Raw genomic sequence first — 25,763 nt, forward strand, 5'->3', positions numbered from 1 at the left:
AGTCACAGTTGAAACGAGTTACTAGAGAGGTGCCAACTTAAGTCTCTACTTTACAGAGGAGGATAATTTGTAACCCTCGAAGTCAAAATACCTAGCAGCTCTTGCCCTACCTAGCAACTCTTTCAGAACTGGAGTCCAGAAGTTTCTTCAGGTAGATAATATCCTCATTAAACATTAAGGAACAGCCAAAAAGTGGCTCATAATCTAGGAGCAAGGTCAAGTTTGAAGACAGAAGCCTGTGACCACAGCAGTAAAAGGAAGATCGTTCTGATTTCTGTGGACAAACCTCAGTTGGGAGCAAGAGATGGTGATCATGGTGAGAAAGTAAAGAAGTATAGGAAGTTCTGTTCAACTATTTGAGGAATCCAGTGGGCATCAGCTATCCCAGGTGGGGGGAGCCTGGGGAAAAAGAAATTGTGTTAATCAGGATGATTGTGTTCCTTCTGGTGTTTATTTTCATGTACATTCACAGCAAAAAAATCCAAATATGTTTAGTAGTAGCAGTGGTAGTAGTTGTTGTAGGATGAAAACCTTGATCCTGTTTATATTTATTCCTGCAACTCACCTTTGTGCAGAGAGGGGTTGATTTCTCATCAAGGTAAGGAATACATGTTACATGCTTTACTTTTCAAGACAAAATTTATATAAAGCAAACATGCAGTCTGTCAATCAACCTACATGTCAAGTACTATAAGTATTCATTACTGACATTCAGTTATTTGAGTCATTGGAGTAAGGGAAGGTCTCCATTCTCTCTGTAAAACTTACTAAGACCCACCTTGGACTGCTGCCCCAGTAGTTGGCTTGTACTCTTATGCTTATCAAGAGTCAGTTATATTGGTTTCCAAATCTGTTTGTGTTTATTCTGTAATTCTAATTAGGTAATCTGATGAGAGAGAAGAGACAGAAAGAAGCCTGTGAGTATTAAAAACTTAAGTAGTTGAATACTTTAGAAACTGATCATAAAAGTGAGCTGGTAAGAAAAAAAAAAACTGCTATCAAATTAGGTGTGAACAAGATAACTGTAAAAGGCTATGAACAATGATCATGAAATTCTAGGAGGACTCTGCACTTGATGTGCATCACAAGTGTCTTTAAGTTCTTGCTGCACTTTAAAAAAATTAAAAATGGAAATTGGAGATGATACAGGATGGGTGTGGTTTTGCCAGATGGAGAACCCCAATCAATGGATCTATACTCAAAGAGAAGACTTTCACCAGAAAACTGGTGAATGAGTGTATATTTATCAGCTTAAAATAACAGTTTAAGATAGAGTTATAGCTGATTAATTAACTACCCAGTTAGTTGTCCATCACAGTGACACTGGGCAAGAGAGTTTCTCCTGTATCTGCTAGGGATGTTCATTTTGGGGACTCTGAGCTTTACTTCTCACTAGAAGCTTACCTAACATTATTTATATTTAAGAGAGATATCCTAGGAATGTGTTAGCCATGAGTTCAAGTTCTATCCCTGATCAGTCAGATCCTCAAAAAGCTACATCACACATCACTTTCCTCTGGATTATGATGGAAATTCCTTCACAGATATATGATTTTAGTCTTAGACTCCTGACTTTTATTGAGGATCCATAAAAGAGATGATTGTATGACGAATATTTCAGTCAAACTGCTATCTAAGCTTTCTGACATAGTATTCAAAGCCTGGTACACGAAGAACCACAAGATAAACTTCATTCAGTGTTATATGCCTGAAGGCAGCCGTGCGTAGGAAGAGTGGGGAAGACAGGAAAGGAAGAGAGAAATCGTAGCCTTAGGCCTGTCTCAACCAATTAAATATAAAGCTCCTTTTCCCTCTGCTTTCACATGTTTTCTTGTGGATTTACGAATTTTAAAAGTTGATAAACTGAATAAATATGCACTATTTTGTCCACACAAACCATATATATATACATATATATATATATATATATATATATATATGTGTGTGTGTGTGTGTACATATACGTATATATAGCTAATTTTAATATATCAAAGTTTTGAATGCACTTATAAAACTTAATTTTTTTTCAGCCTCAGCAATCAACATTTCTTAAACTTTTCCCTTTGAGTCTCCCTGCTTTATTTTTATTTTTTAATCTTTTAAAAATGTATTTAACCTACATATAGTAAAATTCAACTTTTTTTGTGTATTTCTATGAGTTTTGACAAATGTATAGAGCTGTACAATCACCACCAACATCAAGATACAAAAGAATTCCTTCATCCCCAAAATATTCTCTCATGCTGTCCCTTTGTAGTCACACCCTCCTCCCATCCCCAGCTCCTGGCAAACGCAGATTTGTTCTTTATCCCTCTACTTTTGCTTTTGTCAAAATGCCATATAAATGGGATCATACAGCATGTAGCCTTTTAAATGTGGCTTCTTTCACATCTTTCACTCATCTGAGATTCTACTTGAGATTCATCCATGTTGTTGAATGTTCATTCCTTTTTATTATTCAGTAGCATCCATGGTACAGATACTCCATTGTGCAATTTGTTTATCCACCCTCCAAATGAAGGACATTTGTGTTGTTTCCAGTTTGGGTGATTATGAATAAAACTGCTTCAAGCATACACATATAGGTTTTTGTGTGAACATACATTTGTATTTATTTAGGGTAAATACCTAGGAGTGGAATTTCTTGGTCATATAGCCATCATGTATTTAACTTTATAAGAAACTGCCAAGCTGATGTACCATTCCAACCAGCAATGAATAGGAATTAAAATTTCTCTGCATCCTTGCCAGGACTTAGTATTGTGAGCTTGTGTTTGTTTGCTTTAACCATTCTAAAAATACATATGGGTATCTCATCATGGTTTTTATTTGAATTTCCTAATGACCAATGATGTTGAACACTTTTGAATGTTTATGTGTCATCTATGTATCTTCTTTGGTGAAGTCTGTATTTAATTATTTTGCTTATTTTGGGGGGGGGGTTGTTTGTTTTCTTAGTGTTGAATTTTGAGAGTTCTTTATATATTCTGAATATGGGTCCTTTGTCAGATATATGATTTGCAAATACTCTTTTCAGTCTAAGACTGTATTTTCAATTTCTTAACAGTGTCTTTCACAGATCAATTTAAAATTTTTTTCATGAACTCCAATTTATTAATTATCGTTTATAAATCATGCTTTTGGTATCTCATTTAAGACCTCTTTGTCTCACCCAAGACAAGGATTTTCTCCTGTTTTCTTTGTAAAGTTTTATACTTTTATGTTTTATATTTGGCTCTGTGATGCATTTTGAGCTAATTTTTATATAAAGTATGATGAATAGGCTGAGTTCATATTTTTTAATACAAATGTCTAGTTGTTCAAGCACCATCTTATATTGATTTGCATTGTTTCTAAAAATTAGTAAAATCTAATTTTAATGAAGATTACTTTTAAGTTTAGAAAATTTGAAACATTCAGGAGAGTAAAGAATATTATTCATAATATCATTACTCAAAGAATAACCACTAATTGTATTTTGATATTTTTCCCACTTGTTTTAAAAATGCGTATATAAGTGTAAGTTAAATAGCATGGATTTTTGCCATAAGATAATGTGTTTATTATAGAAAACTTAGAAATTACAGGAAAAAAAGCACAAAGAAAACTAAAATTATATCCTTGACTATATACTTTGTTCTTTTGTCTAAATGTATATTTTAACAAGATTGTGTATACCACTTGTAATCTTTTTTTCATTTAAAAGTATAATTAACTTCCCATGTATACTATTTTATTTCATAGGATATGATAATGTATCAAATCCATTACCATTAGTTTATTATCATTTTTTTATATTTGGATTTTTTAATATTTCAACATATTTTTATAGTTATTATAAATGTCAAAGAATCCTATATAAAATTTTATAAATATATCTCTTTATTTCCTTGGTATCAACTTCTAGAAGTGAAATATGGGTCAAAGCATATTATTATTATATGACTTTCAGAGAGATTATACTAATTGATTTTCTTCAGTTTGGGTACTCTAGGAAACAGACACTAAGATGATATTAGAAATGAAAGATATTTATTGGGAAAACATCTGTAAAGGAGTAAGGGAAGAGGGAGCAGGAATAACAAGGGAGCGCATTCAGCGGGACTGACACCTGTGAAAGAAGAGGGAAAAAAGAGGAATGGGTAAGCAGAGCTTCAAAGTGCCCGTCCAGCCAGGCCGTTGAGGAGTTCCCCCCTGCTCCCCCCACCCCGCCCAGCAAAGATTACCTGTTAGAGGAGTCCTGCATCGGGCAGAAATGGCCTGGTTCTAATGGCCCCACCATGCCTGCAAGCCTTGGAGAATGCAGCATTGGTACAAACACTTGGGTGGGTCCCAAAGGTGCTGCGGAGAGGCGTGAGGTAACTTTCTTGCTTCCATGACGACCGCATTTACTTCCCACAGGCAGTGTTCATAACAGCAAATGTGTTCCAGGGTCCTGGTCAGCATCACAGGGTAGTAACTTTATTCTTAAGAAGGGCCAATGTAGTATATAGAAAATAGTATCCTTTTTTTTTCTTCATTTATTTTGAGTTTTCTCGATTAGTGATGTAGTTGTACTTACGTTCACTGACATAAATCAAAATTTCTGCTTTTGGCAATTACTTATTCGTCACCTTTGCCTTTTTTCCTATAGTGGTATTAACTTTTTCAGTCATTTTTTAACTTCTATATATTAAATCCACCTTTGTCAAATGTAGTGCAAATATATGTCTTCAATTTGTTCTTTGTCTATCAATCCTTTCTCTACTAGTTCAATTTTTGTTTCTTGTGTTTTTTTTTTGTTTTTGCTTAGAGAGAGCTTCCCTAAGTCAAAATCAGAAATATTTTCATATATTTTCTATTTTATTCTAGTTTTTTTATAATTTTCCCTCCTTTTTATTTATTTATTTTTATTGTTGTTATAGTATGTAACCTAAGGAAGGAATCCATTTATCCTAAATATTTACCAATTTTCACAACAGTATTTTTATAAATAATCCATCCTCTCTATTCTGAAATGCCACCTTTATCAGCTTCTTATTTCTTATATATACGCGGTGTGTGAATCAAAGAGTTGAAAGGTCAAAGTAGACTCATGAGTATCATATCTTATCCAACACCAAGCTTTACTAATGATACAAGGATACTGGCATAGAACCCAACACAGACGAATCACTCCTTTCAGAGAAGCCTGAGGACATCACACACAGCTTCCCCAAAACTGTCCCTTTGCCCTGCATTAGGGTATGTTTTGATTTTATGTTAAAAGCCAAGTTCTGAACAATTTATGTGAACATGTTGTTCTCAAAAAAAAAAAAAAAGTCATTTTGGTTTTGGGATTTCCAGTTTTATACTCCTTGAGTTAGATAAAAAATGTTTACATGAGCATTTTCCAATCTCTAGCAGGCCATACCCCAAAAACCCCATAAATAAAAGGTTATTTACGATACACAGTCTAGACAGACAAGGTCTATGCTGCCAAAAAGTGTTATTTTAGATAGGGACTCTCTGGTAACCTTTCCACCAATAAACACCATTAGCATGTTTATAAGGAGCTCTGGGTGAGGTCATTTTACCCTTCTAGGGAGGGAGGGAGTCTCAGGCCTGCTATTAACTCTTTAGTTCCTATGTGGGCATCACTCAATTTACCAATAAAGGAAACATACATTATTTCTTTTATATTCATTTTACATATTTCCTTCAGCACCATGAATTAAATAATCTGATCTCTATGTCTAAAATTCATCAGCATTTTATGGCACCACATTTTCACACAAGAATGAATAAATAAATGAAAAGTCACTAAGCACATGATGCTCGTCTCTTGTACATGCATCAGTCCATTTGGCCTCATACAACTCTGTGATGATGACGCTGGGGGAGAACTCCTGTACCTCATTCCAGGTGTTTTCTTCCATGTGGAAGTAGCCTCACTGATATCATATTTCCAGTCTTTTGATCCAAATCAGGAGGTATGTCCTCATTTTATAAATGATACGGCATTGATATTTCATAATAGTTAAATGGAAAATACTTAAAGTACACATGATATATGCAGGAAAATGTGTAATTCATTCGATAGTGTGTGTCTTAAATATAGAAAGTCTACTGCAGTGTGAATACTCAAAACACATTTAGATTTCTAAATTAAGCAAATGATTCTCCATGTCTTAACTCTGAATAAGGAAGCATTAGTATAAAAGCACTAGACTACTGAAGAGAGTCAATATACATCAGAAAAAACAAATGCATTGAAAAATCATCATCATTTTAGAGTCATAAATATGGTAATAACAACAAGTATTTCACAAACAATTTTCCTCTGAACAAGGAAACGGGTGGAGTCAATCTGTGGACATATACACGAGGTTTATGCTAAGAAAGACCTCTGCTGGTAGAACATAACCATATTATCTATAGTTTGTGTAGCGGTTATTAACCAGATTATCGGATTTTTCGTAGCCTTCTTAGGGTAATGTCAGCCAACACAGAAACAGAATTTGAGCATTTTATTCTAAATAAGATAAGAGTCTTTTGGTAGCAAGTGACAGAAACTAACATGGAACTAGCTTAGGCCTAAAAAGAGAACTAATTAGCACAAGAACTCCATGAAAGTTCTGAAACCAGATATGGGAAGGATAGGTCTTTGGGTGGCTTTCAGGAATAACTAAATCCAGAACTTAAACACTAGGAGGAGTCTCTGTCTGTCATTTCTGTGACAATTCATCCCCTCTCACTCGAGACCAGCAGCTTCCACCTAGAAAGAAAAGTAAAAAACAATAACAAAAACAAAAAATCCCAGAAAAGGAAGAGATTTGCTCCCATCTGTAGACTAATTAGTTGAGCACAAAGGGTGGGTACTATGATGATACAGCTTAGGTCTGGTGTCCTCTCTAACCAACCACCTGTGGCTAGGGAAGCAGGGTCATGAAATAAAATGACAGGTTTATAGAAGGTACATGAGTGGAGCAGGGAGAGGAGTTGTTCCCAGGGGGAATCTGTGCTCAGATAATCATGGAGGGTGTGTAGGGCAAATGCAAAGGATGTCTACTCCATCCTCTCTGTAAAAGACAAAAAAAAGAAAAATAGAGGTGGGAGTGCAGAGGCCTTTAAGCCATCGTCTTCAATTACTAACTTTAAGTCCCGAGTTCTAGTTTCTGTGGCCCAAATGAAGTCCCGGTAGCTCTGTTCAACAGGTATACTGTGTGTATTTAAAAAGAGAGAAAAAAAAGAGGAAAAACTTTTGCATAGGGTTCCCTTTTCAGAAATGCTATTAAAAAAAATAGACAGCCCTGATTCAGTACTTCCTGTTAATAACACAATTATACATGTAAGTATACTAATGATATTTAATATATAGTACTTTAGAAATAGTTGGTTTATCTTCATTTAACATATTTCGAGCCAATATGTCAGACACTGTATTAGGCACCGGGACAAAAAAAAATGAATAAGACACAGTCCCTACATTTATCAAGCTCACACTACAGTGGGAAACAGAGAGAAGCAAACAGTCCATGATAATGCGGTATGAAACGTCATTCTAGGGTTAGGTATAGGGTATACTGGTACCTCACAGGGATAGTATTTAAAACTGATTAGGGATTTTAGGGAGAATTTCCCAAAGACAGTGATGTTGATATCTAAGATGAGACTTTCAGAATGTCTAGGAGTTGGAGAGGACAAAGGAGTTGAGAAATGTGTGACAACCAGAGGAAGAGCACGTGCCAAGGCTCTGGGATGCCCCAAATCATGGCATATGTATTTTAGAACTGAAAGTGGTTTTGATGTAAGGCCATAGTGTAGGACTCGATAAGCACAAGAGAGAGATTAGGTAGCAGGGGTAATCCAGAGCCACGTTGTAAGCCATATTCAGCTGTTGCCTTTTATCCCGAGGACAATGGGGAGCCACTGAAGAGTTTTAAACAAAGGAATAATATGACCCAATTCCCCTTTTAGAAAGTTTACTCTGGCTATACTGTGAAGAAGGAGTTGGAAGGGGTCAAGACTTAGGAGGATGTTGGTGTAATTTATGTGGGCAGTGATGTTAACCTGAACGTTGTTAGTGTAGTGAGAATGGAAAGCAGAAGGAATTGAGCCCAATTCAGAAACTAGAATCAAAGAGGTTAATTGCATCTGAGGAAAGAAAGAGGAGACTAAATTAAGGATAACCCAGAAAGTTCTGGCTTGGTCATCTGAGTGAATGGGGGTGCCATTCGTTCAGATAGGGAATACAAGAGGAAAAGATTTGGGGGAAGATAATAATATTGATTTGGGGTACCTGTGGGAAATCAAAATGGAAATGCACAATAGGCTGTTGTAGAAATGGATCTGGACTTCCAGTAAAGTGGTCTGGGCTGGAAGTAAATGTTACAAGTATTAATGGGAGTAACGGGAATAGATGTGATGGATGGGAGAGGTGTAATGTGAGATGAAGAGTGCCAAGCAGAGCCCCAAGGCACCCCAACATTTAGAACAGACAGAGATAAAGAGCCAGCACAGGAGACAAAGACGCAGCCCCCTAAGAGGTAAGAGTAAAACCGCAAAAGGCAGCATCACAGAAACAAGGAAGAGAGCCTTTCAAAGAGGAGGGAGAAGTCAATAGTGTGGAATGCTCCAGAGAGGTCATGAAATAATGGAAAATTGTCCATTAAGTTTGGTCGCGAGAATGTTAGAGACCTTGGAACGGACTATTCAGTTAGGAAAGAGGACAGTGTTTGGAGCAAGATTGGGACATTAGAAATATCGTGACTACAGAAATCTTTGAAAGAACTTTGTCTATAAAAGGAAGGACAGATATAGGCAAGTATGGGAGGGGACACAGGATCAGGTTCTTTTTTATGATGGGAGAAACTTGAATATATTTATTCTAGCCTTCATACAGTTAAAACAATCAATAGCAGAATTTTCTTCCCATATGAGGTAGTAAATAGAGCACAGCGAGTTCATGTACTAATCTTAAGTGTACAGTTCCTTTAATCCCTACATGTGTGTACACCTCTGTAAACACCACCCTGATCAAGATGTAGAACACTTCCTGTATCCCAAAATGTCACCGCATGCCTCTTCCCACTAGACATCAACGCAGGACGTAAATAACCACTATTCTGATTTCTATTACCATAGATTAGTTTTGCCAGTTCTTAAACTTCATTGAAATGAATTCATAAAGTATATCTGTGAGTTTCATCCATGTGTTTGCATGGAGCAATCTTCTTAATGTACTACGATTTATCTATTTCCCTATGGAGTGACTTTGAGTTGTTTCCAATTTGGGGCTATTATAAATAAAGCTACTACGAATATTCTTGTTTATGATTTTTTTGGTGAACATAGGTTTTCAATTCTTTTGGGTTAATACCTAGGAGTAAAATGCTGGGTCATAAGATAGGTGTATATTTATCTTTAGTAAATAGAAAATATAGCCACAGGTTTTTTTTTAAAGGGGTAGTACCAATTACACTCCCAATATCAGTGTATGGAAATTCTTCTCACAAATGCTTAGTATTGTCTTCCTTTTTAATTTTAGCTTTCTGATGAGCAGACATTTTGAAAGTCATACTTTCTGAGATTATATAAGCCACAACTTCTCAGTTGGTACTGACAAAAATTTCAAAGCCTTCTACCTTAAGCATTTTCCATTATTGGCTACTGCCCTTCAGTAAACCAAATCTAACATTAAAAACATGTAAATGGAATTCAGATGTTTCATAAGAAATGGGTACTTTAATTTGCCTTTAAGGTTAGCTAAATTATGATATAATGATCAGGAAAATCCTGTCAGAAAGAATCTCACTCCTAATTATGAAGATTTAGGAAATATTACTATCAATGTCCTAATAAGAATCGGTGGCTTATATGATGATGAAAATTCTTCCTTGTTACAATTAGTCCAATGGACATTTTGTATAAGTGAGATAATGGCTGTTTCCTCTTCTCATTTTCATTTTAATGAACTATATTTAAAATCATCATTCCTGGTGATCAGAATTATAGACTCCCACTATTTTGAAGAATGCTAGTGAGTCTTTTGGGGGGAAATAATAAAATAGAGTCAGCTATTGGCATAAAATTGAATACTGATTATTTTGAAATTTGACTGACAATCTTTCCCTCTCTTTGATGCAGTTTCTGTTTGATGCAATATCTGAAACCTGATAATAAATACACGACATTCAAATAATGTTATCTGAATGATTTATTGTTACATTAAATAAATATTTATTCATGATAATATTACACACAAAGTTAGGTGGTGGCCAACATCACTACCTGATAATTTACTTAATTCTCACAAGTGCCATGGTATATCTACTTAGAAATCTGTTCACACATTTTACCATACACTTTACAGATTTAACTGTAAATCTGAAGTGATAAAAGAAAACAATAGCGATACATGTTTATATAATTGAGTTGGGAAAGGCCTTTCTGAAAATGACACCAAAGCCAGTAACCATAAATAAGATGCCTGACACATCTGACTATATAAAAATTAAAAATTTCTGTATGCAAATAAAATAACACCACAGAGAAACAAGTCAATTCAGAATGAGAAACGTATTTTATTGGACAACTGACATGGTCTCTTCAAAAAAGTCAATTTCATGGGAGGAAAAGGCAAGAGACTGTTCCAGATGAAAGAGAGATGAAAAAGACTTAAACTTGTATGAGCCTTAATTAATTCCTGGTTGTAAAAATTTTTTAAACATACTTAGGGACCATTGAGAAAATTTGAAAACAGATCATAGTAAGAATGTTTTATGCATTAATTATATAATTAATGTATTTATCACTTAATTTCTGTAGTTATTTATTTGCAATTGAAGGATAAGCATATTAAGAAAAATATTTTCAGTAAATGTTTCAGAAGTTGATAACTTTCCTTGAAAACTCTTACAAATTAATAGAAAAGACAAATGCTTCATACATAAAATAAACAAAGGAGATGAAATTCTAAATCACGAAAGAAGAAATAAAATAATCAAAAAACATATGGCTAATTTTTCTAGCTTGTGGTAATCAAAGAAATGCAAATTAGATTGCCAAAGATTGAAAAAGTTCTGAAATCTACATATTCTCAAAAAATGGCTGGTAGATGACATAAATTAGTTTAAACTTAATGGATGATTATTTAGCAACATTTATCAAAAGCCTTAAAAATATTCCCACCTTTCATATACCTGTTGGCCATTTGTATGTATTCTATTGAGAAATGTCTCAACATCATTAGTCATCAGGGAAATGCAAATCAAAACCACTTGAGATATCATCACCTCACACCTGTTAGGACTGCTCTTATTAAAAAGACAAAAGATAATAAGTGTTGACAAGGATGTGAAAAGGGGAGGCCTTTATACACTATTGGTGGGAATGTTAACTGGTATAGCAATTATGGAACACAGTATGGAGGTTTCTCAAAAAATTGAAAATAGAACTACCATATGATCAAGCAATTCCACTTCTGGGTAAATAACCAAAAGAAATGAAATCAGTATCTTGAAAAGATATCTGGACTCCCATTTCACTGTAGCATCATTCACAATAGCCAAGATATGGAAACAACCTAACTGTCCATGAATGGATGAAAAGATAAAGAAAATGTGATATATATACATATAATGGCATACTATTCAGCATCAAGAAAGAAAGAAATCTTGCCATTTGTGACAACATGGATGAACCCAAAGGACATTATGCTAAATAAAATAAGCCAGACACAGAAAAACAAATATTGCATGATCTCACTTATACGAGTATGTGAAATTTTAAAAAATTCAAATTCGTAAAGGAGAGACCAGAATGGTAGTTATCAAGGGCTGGAGAGTAAGGGAAAAGGGAGATATTGGTCAAAAGTACAAGGTTTAAGTTACGTAGGATAAATAAATTCTGAAGATCTACTGAACAGCGTGATGACTATATTTAAGAATACTGTATTGTATACTTGAAATTTGCTGAGAGTAGGTCTTAAGTATTCCCACTACACACACAAAAGTGGTAACTATGTGAGGTGATAGATATGTTAATTAGCTTGATGTAGTAATCATTTCACAAATGTACATGTATATCAAAACATCACATTGTACACCTTAAATATGTATAATTTTATCAATTATACCTCAGTAAACCTGTAAAAAAATTTCCCACTTTTGATTCAGAAATTCCAATTATAATGATTTATCCTAAGGAAATAAACATGTATTTTAGAAGAATTTGTGGATAATTTTTCCTTAAAATTGAATTTTGTAGGTATACTAACATGGAAAAGTGTTGACAATGTAGCATTATTCTAAAAGCATGTTACAAATTACTTGACTTGGAGCTAATGGGTCCTGGCAAAACACACTTAAATAAATAAAAGTTAATAGAAATAAATAAATAAAAGCATGTTACAAAATACTATTTATATGATCCCATTCATTCTAAACCTGTGGGTTTTATATATTATATATTTACTAAGTAAAATATCTGAAAAATACAATAGATGTAAATTATTACTGTGGGGGATTCTGGGTGTTTTGTTTTGTTTTCCTTATTCTGTTTTCCAAAGATTCTATGATGAGCATTTATGAATTCCTTTTTATGGAGAAATGTTACCTTTAAAGAGAGTGATCTGTTAGGGATCTGTTAGGTAGTTTTTCTTTTGAGAAGAGTTTGCCACACAGAAAAGTGTTCAGAACCAACTCGAGTATAGCTCCTGCTACATTTCTCTCCATTTTAAATCTATATTGGGAAATATGAAATACTTTCCCACATATTATCTCCACAAAACCCTATGAAGGCATTCGAAATAAGTCTGATCTCTTATAGTTAAACAAGAGGCCATCATGGTGAACTGGCTCCTGTCCTTCTGTCAGAGGGGAGTGGTGGTCAGTGGGGGAACCAGGGTCCCGGACTTTTTCCATGGACCATGAGGAGTTGCTTTTTAAGCAGTTGTCTATATAGTTCATAATGCTAAGAAAACCAGTTGTGACTGAATTGTTATTTTTAGGGATTGACTCATTGAACCACCACAGTTATATTGTTTATTAAACCACCTTTAATAAAATGGTGAATATTGTATTTTAAGTGAACTTCAAAACAAAATAATGTTTATAAATAATTTTAGACTTACAAAATGTTGCAGGAATAAAGTTAAAGAATACCTGCATATATATTGTAAATATTTTATTCACTTATTGTAAATATTTTATCCTATTTGCTTTATCATTTAATATATAAGTATCATTAAATATATGATTTTTTGTGTGTGTGAATCATTGAAGGGTAAGTGGCCCTTTACACCTAAGCATTTCAGTGTGTATTTCCTAAAAATAGAGGTATTGTCTTACATAAATATAGTACGGCCACTAAAATCATACATATATACCAAAACAATAATCATCTAATTTGTCCATATTCCATATTTGTCAGTTCACATAATACTGTCATTTACAGCATTTTTTTCCCCTTTCCAATATAGGCTCCCCTTTAGGTCAGGTTGCATTTAGTTGTCATGTCTCTTTAGCTTCCCTTAATCTGGGCTATTTCTACAGACTCTTCTTTATCTTTATTGACACCTTTGAAGAACATAGTCTTCCCGTTTTAATTATGCCCTGGCTGCCATAACAAAATACCATAGAAAGGGTGCTGAAACAGCAGAAATTATTCTTCTCAGTTCTGGAGGCTGGAAGTCCAGGATTACGGTGCCAATATGGTTGGGTTCTGGTGAGGACCCTTTTCCTGGCTTGCATATGGCCCCCCTTCTCACTGTGTCATTACCTGGTGGGGTGGTGGAGGAGGGAGAGAGAGAGAGAGAGAGAGAGAGAGAGAGAGAGAGAGAGAGAGAGAGAGAGAGAGAGACCTCTCCAGTGACGCTTCTTATAAGGGCACTATCTCATCAGAGGGCCCTGTCCTCATGACCTCTCCTAACCCTAATTATCTCCCAAAGGACCCATCTTCAAGAACCATCACATTGGGGGTTAGGGCTTCAACATATGAATTTTGAGGGGACACAAACATTCAGCTCATAACACAGAACATTCCTCATTTTGTAAAACAAATGTACTTTTAAATATATTAAAAATGAAGTGGCCTACACCTATGAAATCGTTATTTTCTAAAGCCATTAACTCAGAATAAAATTACAGCAGCAATTTCCCAAATTGAATGCTCACTAAACTGGTATTTTATTTCATTGAAACCCCAGTCATTACCACCTCGTCTCTGTATTGGGTTTTCCATTTATGTGTCACCCTCGTTCAAGAATGTGCCCCCTCTGCCAACACAGTATTAAAATAGACAAAGATTACTCACTACAGAAACATACTGTGTCTCAAGGAGTTTTGTGAGAGTCAGCCTGTATCAGAACCATAGAGTGTGCTTCTATTCTTTTTAGATATCAAGTGTTCAGAAAAAGTATATCAGATCAGCACTTGGCTAATAAGACCAAAAGGGATTTTTCCGTGCAGCTTCTGATCTTTTTTAAGTCAGCACAACATCATATATTTCTGCTGTACTTTGTTGCAACACTGCATCTTTCTTTCTTTTCATTATGTGTTAAGCAGTTATCAACAGTGAATCAATTAGTCCATTACATATTAGTCTACTATCCTTTATCGTTAATCTAAAATCTTTTACTTTTTAAATTTTAAGACAGTTTTCCCATTGTTCTAATTAGGTATCATCTGGTTCACATATCTTTTCTTTTAAAAATATATTTGTTAAACCAATACCCTCACAATGAGTTTACCTGTGTACACAAAACAGTGCCAGCTTAGCTTACCAACTCCGTATTTGATACTGTGCAAACTTGATCTTTCCTCATTAATTGGAATTAGAATATGCACCTTTGTTAAATATTTTTGGAAAATTAAAGCATCTCTTCATCTCTTATGTACAGAATTCGTTTTCCTCATTTTCAAGATATATTCTAAAGTGAATTACCTCTAACACTCGATAAAATATGCCCTTTGGTGATCACTAAGTGTTGATAATGTGGTCTAAGCTGAAATAGTCTAGAGAAATTTACCCCCTAAATAACAGTTCCCAAAATGATATTTTAAAATGTACGCATTAGGAAAATTCTTGGTTTTCATTTATTACTCCTTTTTTTTCTACCAATTCTGATTATTTCTTCCAAAGTCAGTGATATTTTCTAAACAGCTTTCCAAAATTTATCCAGTTTTTAGACTATATTAGCTACTTCTGACATTTTCTTAATTATTTAGCCTTTCAAATACGACGTATGCTACTACGTTCTAGGGATTTCTTATTTCTTTGTTTTTGTTTTTGCACTGATTTCTCAACAAAGCAGAATTTTCCTTTGCTTTTGGAAAACGAAAGTTTTGGGAGATAAGTAACCTGATATACCTAACCCAGCTTCATTTTTAATTTTTTTCTCATGTGAAGCAGCTATATGACCTGATTCAACATTATCTGGAATCAGAATTTCTTCTCTGTGCTCTACATCAACTCCTAACACCTGGGTCTGAATTGAAATTGGGAGTTTTCTGGACTTTTAAGTGTTCCCTTTTGTCCTTCCATTGTCTGTTGACAATTTATTCTATTTGGAGGCTTTTGATTCTGTTTTGAAGTCATATGGTCATGGCACAGTTGTAAATGCTCATATAATCTGAAATCAGGATATTTTATCTCATAATCTTATATTGTCCAAAGGAAAATAAATGATTAAGACTTACGTTTTTTCTTCCTTAATGATGGCTTCCAATGTCGTTGTCAATTCATACCTGCAACTTACAATACTTTAAGTTTAGTTCTTATATTAGTGATTCTCTGATATTCTTGTTTTTTTAGCCTATCTTTCCTTTTTTGAGCTTTACAGTTAATCTTATAGATTCACTCTCCTTCCTTCCTTCCTTCCTTTCTCCCTCCCTCCCTTCCTTCCTTGTAAAATGTCAGCCACCACAGCACACCCGCATCTAATGTTTAGTGCAATAGGAAGATCCTGGACTTTAGAGTCAGCATTCCAACCCCAGGCTTAATCACTCTGTGATCCCTGGGAAAGTAACCCAGCCTCAGTTTCTTCATCTTTAGAATGTTAATAATATCCACATCAGAGTCTTGTGTTTTCCATTTCTGGCAATGCACCGAGTTAGATAACTCTAAAAAACATACAAGACAGATAAGTTATATAAAATATGATAATCACTCTTCTAAATGTATAACTGATGTAGAAATAAATACTCATATAAAGTCATGTCTGCTCGTTGTCCATCCAGATCCACTCTGGCCTTCTCCACCCTATCACCAGGCTCCCTTGTCCTCTAGCTTCCAGGTGGGCTTAGTCACCTGGACGTTTGCTTGACTCTAAGAAATTATAACCATGCTTTACATGGACATTGTAGATCAAAAGCAATGCTTCTCAGGAATCTACAGATAAAGTCCTCTGAATAGGAGATCTCAAGCTTAAGTAGTAAAATATATAAGGAAAGAGCCTAGCAACAGTAAGCAAGCATGTGCATGCAAAATAAACAGTAGGATTTAAGTCTCCAAGAGCTCTAGTTAATAGCATTAACTAATCACAAGTTAGAGTGTGTCTTAAATTATTAAAGATGCAAAAGAAGAACTTAAAACACAAGACAAAAGAGAATATGTAAAAAGACCAAACATACTTGGAGAAGAACTCCAGCAATGAGGAAACATAATCATTCAACTTAATGGATAGATTACACACAGCCAGAAAGGAAAAAAAAAAAAGTAAACTGAACGATAACTCTGAGGAAAATGCTAAGAATTCAAAAGAGAAAAGTATAGAAAATTTGAAAGAGGTGTTAAGAAGATGCGAAGATTAGAATGAGAAGGTCCAACATATTTCTAATAAGTGTTTCAGACCGGGAAAATAGAAAGAATGGAATGATACCACAGGGTATCATGGAAAAAGGACGATCTTAAAAGCATCCAGATAGAAAAGACATTACCTACAGAGGAACTACAATTAAATTTCTCCACAACAAAAATTGAGGGCAGGTGACAATGGAATAAAATATGTAGCAGGTAACAGGCACTCAGTAAATGAGTAATAAACCTAATTCACTTTAGTTGGTGGTTCTCTTATAAACCAAATGAGTTCTTCACACTTTGTACAAACATATTTGTCTGTTTTACTCAATGCAATTCAGTGTTTGCATCTTTCTTTTGTTTTAATAGTTTAGTTTTTACTTACTTGTACCTGTTAATCTGAACTAAAGTTGTTTTAACCTTCAAAAGAGAAACTATCAGTGAAAATACAGAAATATTTTAATGCTAATTGAAAAATACAATGGGAAAAATTGTACTGAAGTTCTAAGAGATACAAATTAGAAAGAAATTGAGGAATATATAAAATTGGTAGTAACTATTGCTAGAAAAAGAAAAAAGAAAAATACTGCCTGGAATTTATAGCAAAGACATTAGCTAAAAATGGACAAAGGGGATAGGCACACAACTGGAAGAAGCAGACACAAGGGAAAATATTCAACTCTGTTAATAATTTGAAAACCACCTGGTAAGACAATTTTACACACTGCAAATTAACAAAATGTCAAAGAAATGATTACATCCAGTCCTGGCAATTCTGTGGTGATGTTGGTATACTTATATACTGCTAGAGGCATAGACATTTACATCGACATAATTAATATTAAAAATTCAGCTCCTAAGTCACATTAGCCTGTTTCAAGCTCTCAAAAGATACATGCAGCTAGTGGTTACCACACTGCTTAGCAGAGAAGACTGCTCCCCTCATTGTAGGAAGTTCTGTTGAGCAATGCTACTCTAGGACAAACACTGGAGTAGAACCGATGGGGGTGAACATACACACTTCACTGTACTTGATGCTTCACAGTGTTCTTCAACGGTTGTGTCGATTCACACTCCTGGTACATGGCTCCAGCTCCTCCGAAACACTTGGTATTTTCAGTCTTTTGCTTTTCTAATCTAATGAATATGAAAAAGCTATATCTCGCTGATTAAATTTGCATTTCCCTGATTACTAATGAGGTTGAGTATTTTTTCATGTATTTATTATACTTTCTTATTTTCTTTTCTGTGAGTTTCCTACTTGGTTTTTTTCCACATTACCATGCTGCAGTTATTTAAAATGGGGAAATGTTTATGATAGAGTGCTAAGTTTAAAAAGAAGAACACAAAATTGGCCTACAGTGATTTTAACTGAGTAAATGTAAATATCCAGATGATCAAAGTTTGGAAAATTCTGTCACAAAAGTTAACTTAGATACATTAAGATGTGGAATTTGGGGGTAATTTACTTTTCATCTAAAAATAATTTTAATATTGTCATAATACTATTTTGTCATTTTCAAAGAGCGAACAAATATAAAATTGCTTGATGTTTGGGAAAATTGCCTAAAACTTCTTACTCTTTGTTTTCTAAATCTTCTCTTGGCTCCATGTAGACTGAGTGATTATTTTTCTTTATCCTTGCTATTATTTTTATTTGGCATTATTCCTTTCTGGTAGAACACTGTGTGCTTGACCTAAAAAAAATAATCTGTGACGTGTATGCATATGCGTGTGTGTGTGTGTGTGTGTGTGTGTGTGTGTGTGTGTGTGTAAAAGCAAAGATAGAGTGGTGAGAAAAGAAAAACATTTCAAGATTTGTATCTTTAATTAGACGACATGTTTAAATTGCAGTGGAAACTGCGTTTCATAATTCACAGTAGATGGAAATGAGTTTGTGTGTATATCTCGTGGAGACATCACACATTCATGCTTGGAAATGCAACTTAAGCACACACTCATCTAAGCAGTCAACTTGGAAAATAAATGACATTGTCTAAAATGTGGAACCGCATGGTTTAAAACAATAACAAAAACAAGACAGACACAATAGTACAAAAATTAAATAGAAATTAATTCCTGTCCACCTAAATCCTTGGGAAAGAATGGACTGGATCGTCTATGTTTCACTGCAGCATTAGCAGCCAGCATGTGTAACCTTCCTCTCGTGAAATGTAGTTAAGTTCCCAACATCCCCAGGCAGATTTGTCCCCCATCAGTCCTTTCCCTTGCCAGGCTTCTTTCTATTATTTTTTCATTTCCTGCCTCGATCAACTTTTCCAATTTCCCTGTTACACTATGCTGAACAATGACTCCCACCCTTGGTTGCAAGCTGCTTTTGCAGCAGGTCAGAGAGCACAACCAGGACCTTTACCTTTAACAGACAGACAAGAGCTGTTTATAGTTTTTCCGCTGAGACTTGCAGGCCCCAGTGATGCTGCAGCCGCACGTCCTTCAAGCAGTTTTCGTCAGCTGTAGGAGCACTGGGTATCTGCCATGGATCTCTAGAAATGTAGTACTGTGAGCTGTAGTGTGTCTTGGTGCATTCTCTGCCTTTCCCACTTGCTTCCCAGTCAGCGCCCCTGTAGATAATTTGTTCAGAGCAGAAGGCAGAGAGCTTATGAATTTATCATTCTTGTCCTTACTCAGAACATTTCCACTTTCCAGTCTTCTCACCATTTGAGGCTATTTGTTAACATGTCCTAATTTGTAAAGTAAGTATTGTTGCACTTCCTTTGATTTGCAATAAGATGTCAGTTCACATTAAGAGTGTTGCAATTATAAGTTCAAGGACAGGAAATGAAAGAAGGCCAAAACGAAGCAAAACTTTTAAAACAAGATGTTTTTAAAATGAGGACGAAATCTTACTCAGTAAAACCTGGAGTGCAAACCAAATAGGATTTGCAACTTGAATGCACACCCTCCAGGAGGCTTCTCAGAAGACTGTGCCAAGCAACTGCTTGGCTTCTTGGGGGTGCCTGTCATGTGGGATGCCAGATCACTGTGGTCCTGGAGCCTCCCATGGTCTCTTCCATCTGCTTAAGTTTGAGCTAACATGTGGGTTTGGATCTACTTACTAAGGTTTCCCTAATGTGTATCCTGAATGTCATCTGACAACATTTTTCTCTCTATGTGACTGGAATGTACTTGGATATTTACTGAAGCAACTCTTTTCCTTAATGGAATTAGCTCTGTGGCCTTGTGTTATGATTGGGGATACTCCATAGGGTCGTCTGCTTTAAATATCAATCAGCCTTACCACTGGCGTGCCAACATTGTTGCTTCTTCTCTTTGGAGGCTAGATGCCTTCCCTAAGGGATATGGCTGTAAAAAGCTAACCCATTGCTTCTCAAAGTGATTCCTACATCAGCTGGCAACTTAAAAATCAAATGATCAGGCCCCAGCCTAGACCCACTGAACTGGAAACTAGAGACAGAGCCCAACGTTCTGTGGTTTAATGTGCCATTTAAGCGATCTGAATGCACCTTAAAATTTGAGAACCTCCAATCCAATCCTGTAGGCTTCAAAGTAATGTGCAAGATGATCCAAAAAATAATAATAATAACTTTATATTTTATAGTCTCCTTTTCTAATTTCTACTTTTGTAAATTTTTAGTATACTCAGCATGTTAATATCATTGTATAAGAAAAATTTATCAACAAACACATGTTGTGTATTAGGAATGCATGTTTAATTTTTTATTGCTAGGGATGCATGATATACAAAGTTTGAAGCCTGCTTGTCTAAGTATAACACTTAAAAACTCTTGTGCTCTAAATCCAACTGAGCCATTAGCCATCAACAATGTCATATTTGCATTAATATATTTATCTCACTGCTCACTTATAAAATGCTTTGCAAATAATTTATAGTGTTTGTTCTTTCATTTGTGCAGGCAACTCTCACATTCCCAGTAGAGTGGTAAACAGAGGCCTCTGCATTGCATCCTGGATGCTTTTTCCTCTCCTCCGGCAAAAGACAGAATAATAATGGCCTATGAACAGCACCAATGGCACCTTCCCCCTTACTCCTCAGTGCACTCATTTTTGTGCACCAGAAAAAGGGACAGACAGCTAGGAAGAGGATTCTATGCCCAATCCGTACCATGCCTTTTTTCATTCTCACTGCTCTGCTTGGATGGAGGGATCCCTGGGAGGCTGAATGGCAATTTCCCCACTACTCCACATACACCAGCTTGTACTAGCCTGGTATGCCTCCTGTGTTACACATTTATGCTCCCTTTGTTCTATGCATTTCCTCGAGCTAGGCAGGAGGAAATTATTTTTATCATTGTAAAGTTATTATAAATGGAAAAATGGAGGTACTATGAGTAGAGCTGAATTTTAAGCCATAATAATTTAGGGACTCAACAACGAAAAAGTTTAAAAATGATTATTTCATTCCTAGCACAATATTTTGCATAAAATATGCCCTCGATAACTGTACATGGAATGAACGAAGAAACATATAAATATAGGTCAATTCCTGAGCACTCAGTTCTGATAATATTATGTAGCAATTAAAAGCATAAATTTAGGTTTGAGTCTTATAATTCTCTTTACTATTTTGCGTGACTTTGAGCAAGTTCCATAACTTCTCTTAAGCCTCATTTCCTTCAATCTGTAAATTAAGCATAAGGACAGTAACTACCTCGTAGACTCACTGCGAGAATTAAATGAGATGTAAGTGCTTAGCATGGTATCTGGCACATGGTAAACTCCCAGTAAACGTTAGTTATATTGCATTTTGCTAATGCTGAATCAAATGCCAAGAAATAGTAAAGCATGTTTCTACCCTTAAGCACTTTGTCAGTAAGCTCATTAACTCCCCCACCCCCAAGGGCTCATCAGCTTACATAATTTATGCTATTTTGAAAATCAAAAGTAATGCCTCTATTGGAGAGACTGACCTACACATTTGTTAATCATTATCTCCTCCTGCCCATATGTCTGTCTGCCTGGAAGAGCTATTTCTGTCCTTGAGCTAACTATTGGCAAAGGTGCAGAGTCCTTTCATTTTGTTTCACCTAATGGTACATTATACCTCATTATTAAGAAAGAAAGAAAAAATTATATGTAGATCTCCAGGGTGGTGCCAGTTAGTTGAAAATTTGATGGCAGTAAAATACCACATCAAGGAAGGAAAAAAAGATGGCAAGATTTTTATCACTGTTAAGAAAAACTAATTTATCTTAGAGGAGACGTACAATCTGTTATCATCAAATAAAAAAAATAGGATAATAATGGGAGTTTCCATGAACTCTTAAAAAGGGACTCCAGAAAAAAGTAAAACTTTCCTTTGTTTTCTCTTCCAGGTTGTAAATAACAGGAAATCAATAAATATTATTTGAATTAGTAATTGAGTAGGAAGCAAGCCTGTACCAAAGGTGTAAGTATGTCTAGACACTACGTGCACATCGCCTCCTGGGAACCCTTCCCCCATTCATTTGTGCTTGTTATGAGCAAATAGTTCCCATACATTATTTCCCTTACAGCTTTTCACTAATGCTATGAGGTATGTATTACTATTCCAGTTCCATACTTGAGGCACCAAGAGGTTCAGAAATTTGCCCAAGGTCATATGTTACAAGTCATGAAGTCAAGATATAGCAAACCCAGAAATATTTGACTCTAGACCACTTACGCTTCATTGTAGAAGGTGGGATGTGGCCTTTATGTTACTATTTTTTCCTTTTTCTGGAAAATGTGAACTACTGCAGGAAATTGGGACTCTCTTCCTCCTGCAGTCAGATTCCTATTGCTTCCCTTCACTGACTAGAACACTCTGAAGTACCAGCCTTGCCCCTTTGAGAACAGTACAGGTATCACTCAGACTCATACTTGAATGCTCAGTGTGGTTCATTTCAACAAACGTGGATTGAGAGTCTCCAATGAGCCAGACACTCTGCTAAGTGTTTGGGAAACAAAAACAATGGATAAAACTTCCTGCTCCTGGGAATATCTATCTGGAAGGAGATTTACCAAACTTTAAAAATGGCTACCTCTGGTACTTTCCTCTTTTCACTTATCTGCATAAAATGTCAGTTAATATGTTTTAGGTAAAGAAAAAACGGGGGGGGAGGGGCTGCAATAAAAGAAACTTTCAATAAACCCATCTCTAATGGTGAAATGGAATAGGCGACTGCATCCCAAGCCTTCTGACTTTTCACATCACATAGTCACTATTTTTTTAAGCCACCTTGGGGAACCATTTTATTGAGAATCTACTGTGCACCAGACAATCCGTTAAGTGTTGCTGGTTATAGAGATAAATAAGATAAACCTTCTGGCCTCAAGGACTTTATAATCCAGTGGAAAAAAACTCGTGGTGGAATATGATATTTTCCATGTCTCTAGACACTGGTTTGTTCTGTTTGCATAAAGCTTTTGCCTTTTTGTAGAAAATAGCTCTGACATCTGTTTAGAAATGCACATTTCCATATTGGCATGAAGTGTCATCTTCTGAGTTATGCAAAAATACAAATTATCATTGCATGTCAATAGAAAGACAGAGTAACACTACAGAATCCTATTAAATATAATATTTAAAGAACCTCTAGTGTTGGGTAGGAGTCTAAAGCTGAAAAGTAAACTGCAAAATGCCAGAAAAGTTATAACTCTTCTCTAAATCCTTCATATAAACCAAAGAATGTACCAGAGAATAAACTAGCAGCACAGAAGCTGTGACACAAAGAAGCTGTATGCATTTGCTGTTGTTATTAATATGACAAACAGATGCCATTTTTCTACCTTATTCCTAACCTTCTTCAAAAAGCTTGTCTGCTTAAACACTTTTTGAGCCTAAAAAATAGAATTCCAAGCCTGTGTCAACCATATTTTGGATTTTCTCAGATCATTGCTCTAGATGAACAGACTCTCACATGTCAGAGAAGGCCATTGGCCTTGGATTTGACAATTAGCTATTCTATAACTATACAACTACAGTGTTATAATTAATTTTTAAAGTATCGATCAACATTTTGTGCTGTTGCAGTTAAACAAGATGTGGAAAATTCTTTTGTTTATCAAAAACTCTCTTTGGAGTTAATTGAATGAGTTTAATTTTGTCAGCCCTCTTATCTCAAGTTGCTTTAAAACTGTCATTGTTTTGGCAATATTGAGGAAGCCTATATAGCTTTAGCTAAAGAGAAATACGTATCACCAAACTTAATGACATAATCAAAAATGAAGAGCTAAATACCATTTAGATAAACCAACAGCTCAATGTATTGAGCCCTACAATCCCAATGGATATTCATGCTGCAATTAATAACCCAGACTTTAAATATAATGAAAATAAACAAGCTGAATTCTTTCCAGTGTATTGAGTGATAATTGATCTTTAAAGATCATTGGAATCAGGTACACATAGTAAGTATCAGAGGTTGAAAATCTTGATTTTAGATGCAAAAAAATATTTTCCAGATTAAAATGTGGAAACAGATATATGCTTCTCCTATATATGAACAGAGACAGATCCTAGTTACAGTCAGTGGGAAAGGGCTGCATTCCAGCCACGTAACCCATGGTGCTGATTGTCATCCCAGTGGAGATTCAAGAATCCAAGACGCAGACTCCATCAGCCACAGGCCTTTCTCTGCTAGCTGTGAGAATCACAGCCCCTGGTAGACCAGGATCTAATGAGCTGTTTGCAGACCACATATGTCTCCCAACAGAAAACCATAAAGGGAAAAACACTGAGAGAATCAGAGGGAAAAATGGAAAGGCCAAGAGGCTCTCAAGCCAAAAAGGATAGAAGAATGAGGGAAGAGGCCAAAACAGAATAAGAGAAATACTTTACTTAGGAGATTGAAGAAATAGTGCCTTGTATGTAAACGTTAGTTTTCTCCTGATTCATAAGCAGAGTTTTAAGTATCAAGATAAAGAAGTTCAAATGTGCAGCCCATTAACTCTTTCAACCTCTAATGCCCTGAGAAATTCCCAGAAAGACGCCTCAGAATAGCCACAGGTCACCAATATTTCCCAATGCTCCCCAGTAATGCCGTAAACAGTAACTTTTAAGATAAATAAAAGACGATATACAATTCAATAGTAATATTTTTAGTCTTATTTTATTATATGTATCATAATGTCAGGAAACTGATTGTTATTGATTTTTTAAGTGTTTAAATCTGTTTAAATATAGATTTTACTTTTTAAATGGAAAAAAAAATGAATAAGGTGTCAGTAATGCTACCCATTATTTATCAACTCTTCCAACTGTGTCATGGGGAAATGTCAAATGTCCTGCCAGAGGGCAAAACAGAAGACACAGGGAGATGTGTGCCATAATACGGCCCTAAATCGTAACAGGGCTAAATCGTAACAGGGCTTGGCCCAGTTACTTTCCCACCAAAAGATAATTCAGTTGCACCTCAGGTTTCACTTTGTTGTTAAAAGTCGATTACTCTCTGACTGAGCCCGGATAGCTCCAGGGCAGAGTTTGATCCCCAGTGATGCTCAGTGGTGAGGAAGTCACCGAGCCATATGTTCCCATAACAGGACATGCTGTGAAGTTAGGGGAATTACTGCAATTACTTTTTTAAAGGCTCCTGGAGAGCCAAACTTGCTATGACTCTCTATAAATTAAATACAGGAGGTTTCCACCTAATTCACAAGTTTCTCAAAACTCACCAGAAGAAGATTATGAGAAAAATGGAGACAACAGGGAGACTCAACTATTCTACCTACAGGTACCTTGAAAAATGTCTTGTTTCTATTTCTTCTCATTAACTGGGATTCTCTTTTTATTGCAGTGCTTATTTTGGTATAAAATAGTGTAGTCATTTAGCAGGTACCTGGCATCTGCTCTGTATTTATGAACTTAGATAGACCCTGTAATTACCTTTAAGAATTTGAAAACTAAAATAGTAACTGGGTCACATACATACAGGTGCACGCGTGCGTACACACACACACACACATTTGTGTCCTCCCTGTCCTCTGTTGGTCATGAACACTCACAGGGCCACCTTGAGAATTCTTCTTCAAGGAAACCATACGAA

At 35.5% G+C, this 25,763-nt stretch overlaps 1 protein-coding gene and 1 long non-coding RNA gene across 6 annotated transcripts in view; one reads left to right on the plus strand and one right to left on the minus strand.

Annotated features, from left to right (window-relative positions):
• The window catches only part of RGS7BP (regulator of G protein signaling 7 binding protein), a 92,782-nt gene that overhangs the window by 28,463 nt on the left and 38,556 nt on the right, over positions 1-25,763 (plus strand). The window lies entirely within an intron of this gene.
• LOC141570702 (uncharacterized) overlaps positions 3,976-25,763 on the minus strand; it is a 42,792-nt gene continuing 21,004 nt past the window's right edge. The window contains exons 1-3 of one of the 2 annotated variants that reach the window (XR_016020624.1): positions 15,660-16,181; positions 4,227-4,435; positions 3,976-4,111 (exon numbers count right to left, since the gene is read on the minus strand). This is a non-coding gene — a long non-coding RNA (uncharacterized LOC141570702). Of the gene's footprint in view, positions 4,112-4,226; positions 4,436-15,659; positions 16,182-25,763 lie in introns of those variants that run through there. The other variant, XR_016020623.1, reaches the window with a different exon arrangement.

The sequence above is a fragment of the Rhinolophus sinicus genome, chromosome 3 (assembly GCF_057876585.1).
Source record: "Rhinolophus sinicus isolate RSI-liver-muscle chromosome 3, RSI-T2T, whole genome shotgun sequence".
NCBI lineage: Eukaryota > Metazoa > Chordata > Mammalia > Chiroptera > Rhinolophidae > Rhinolophus > Rhinolophus sinicus.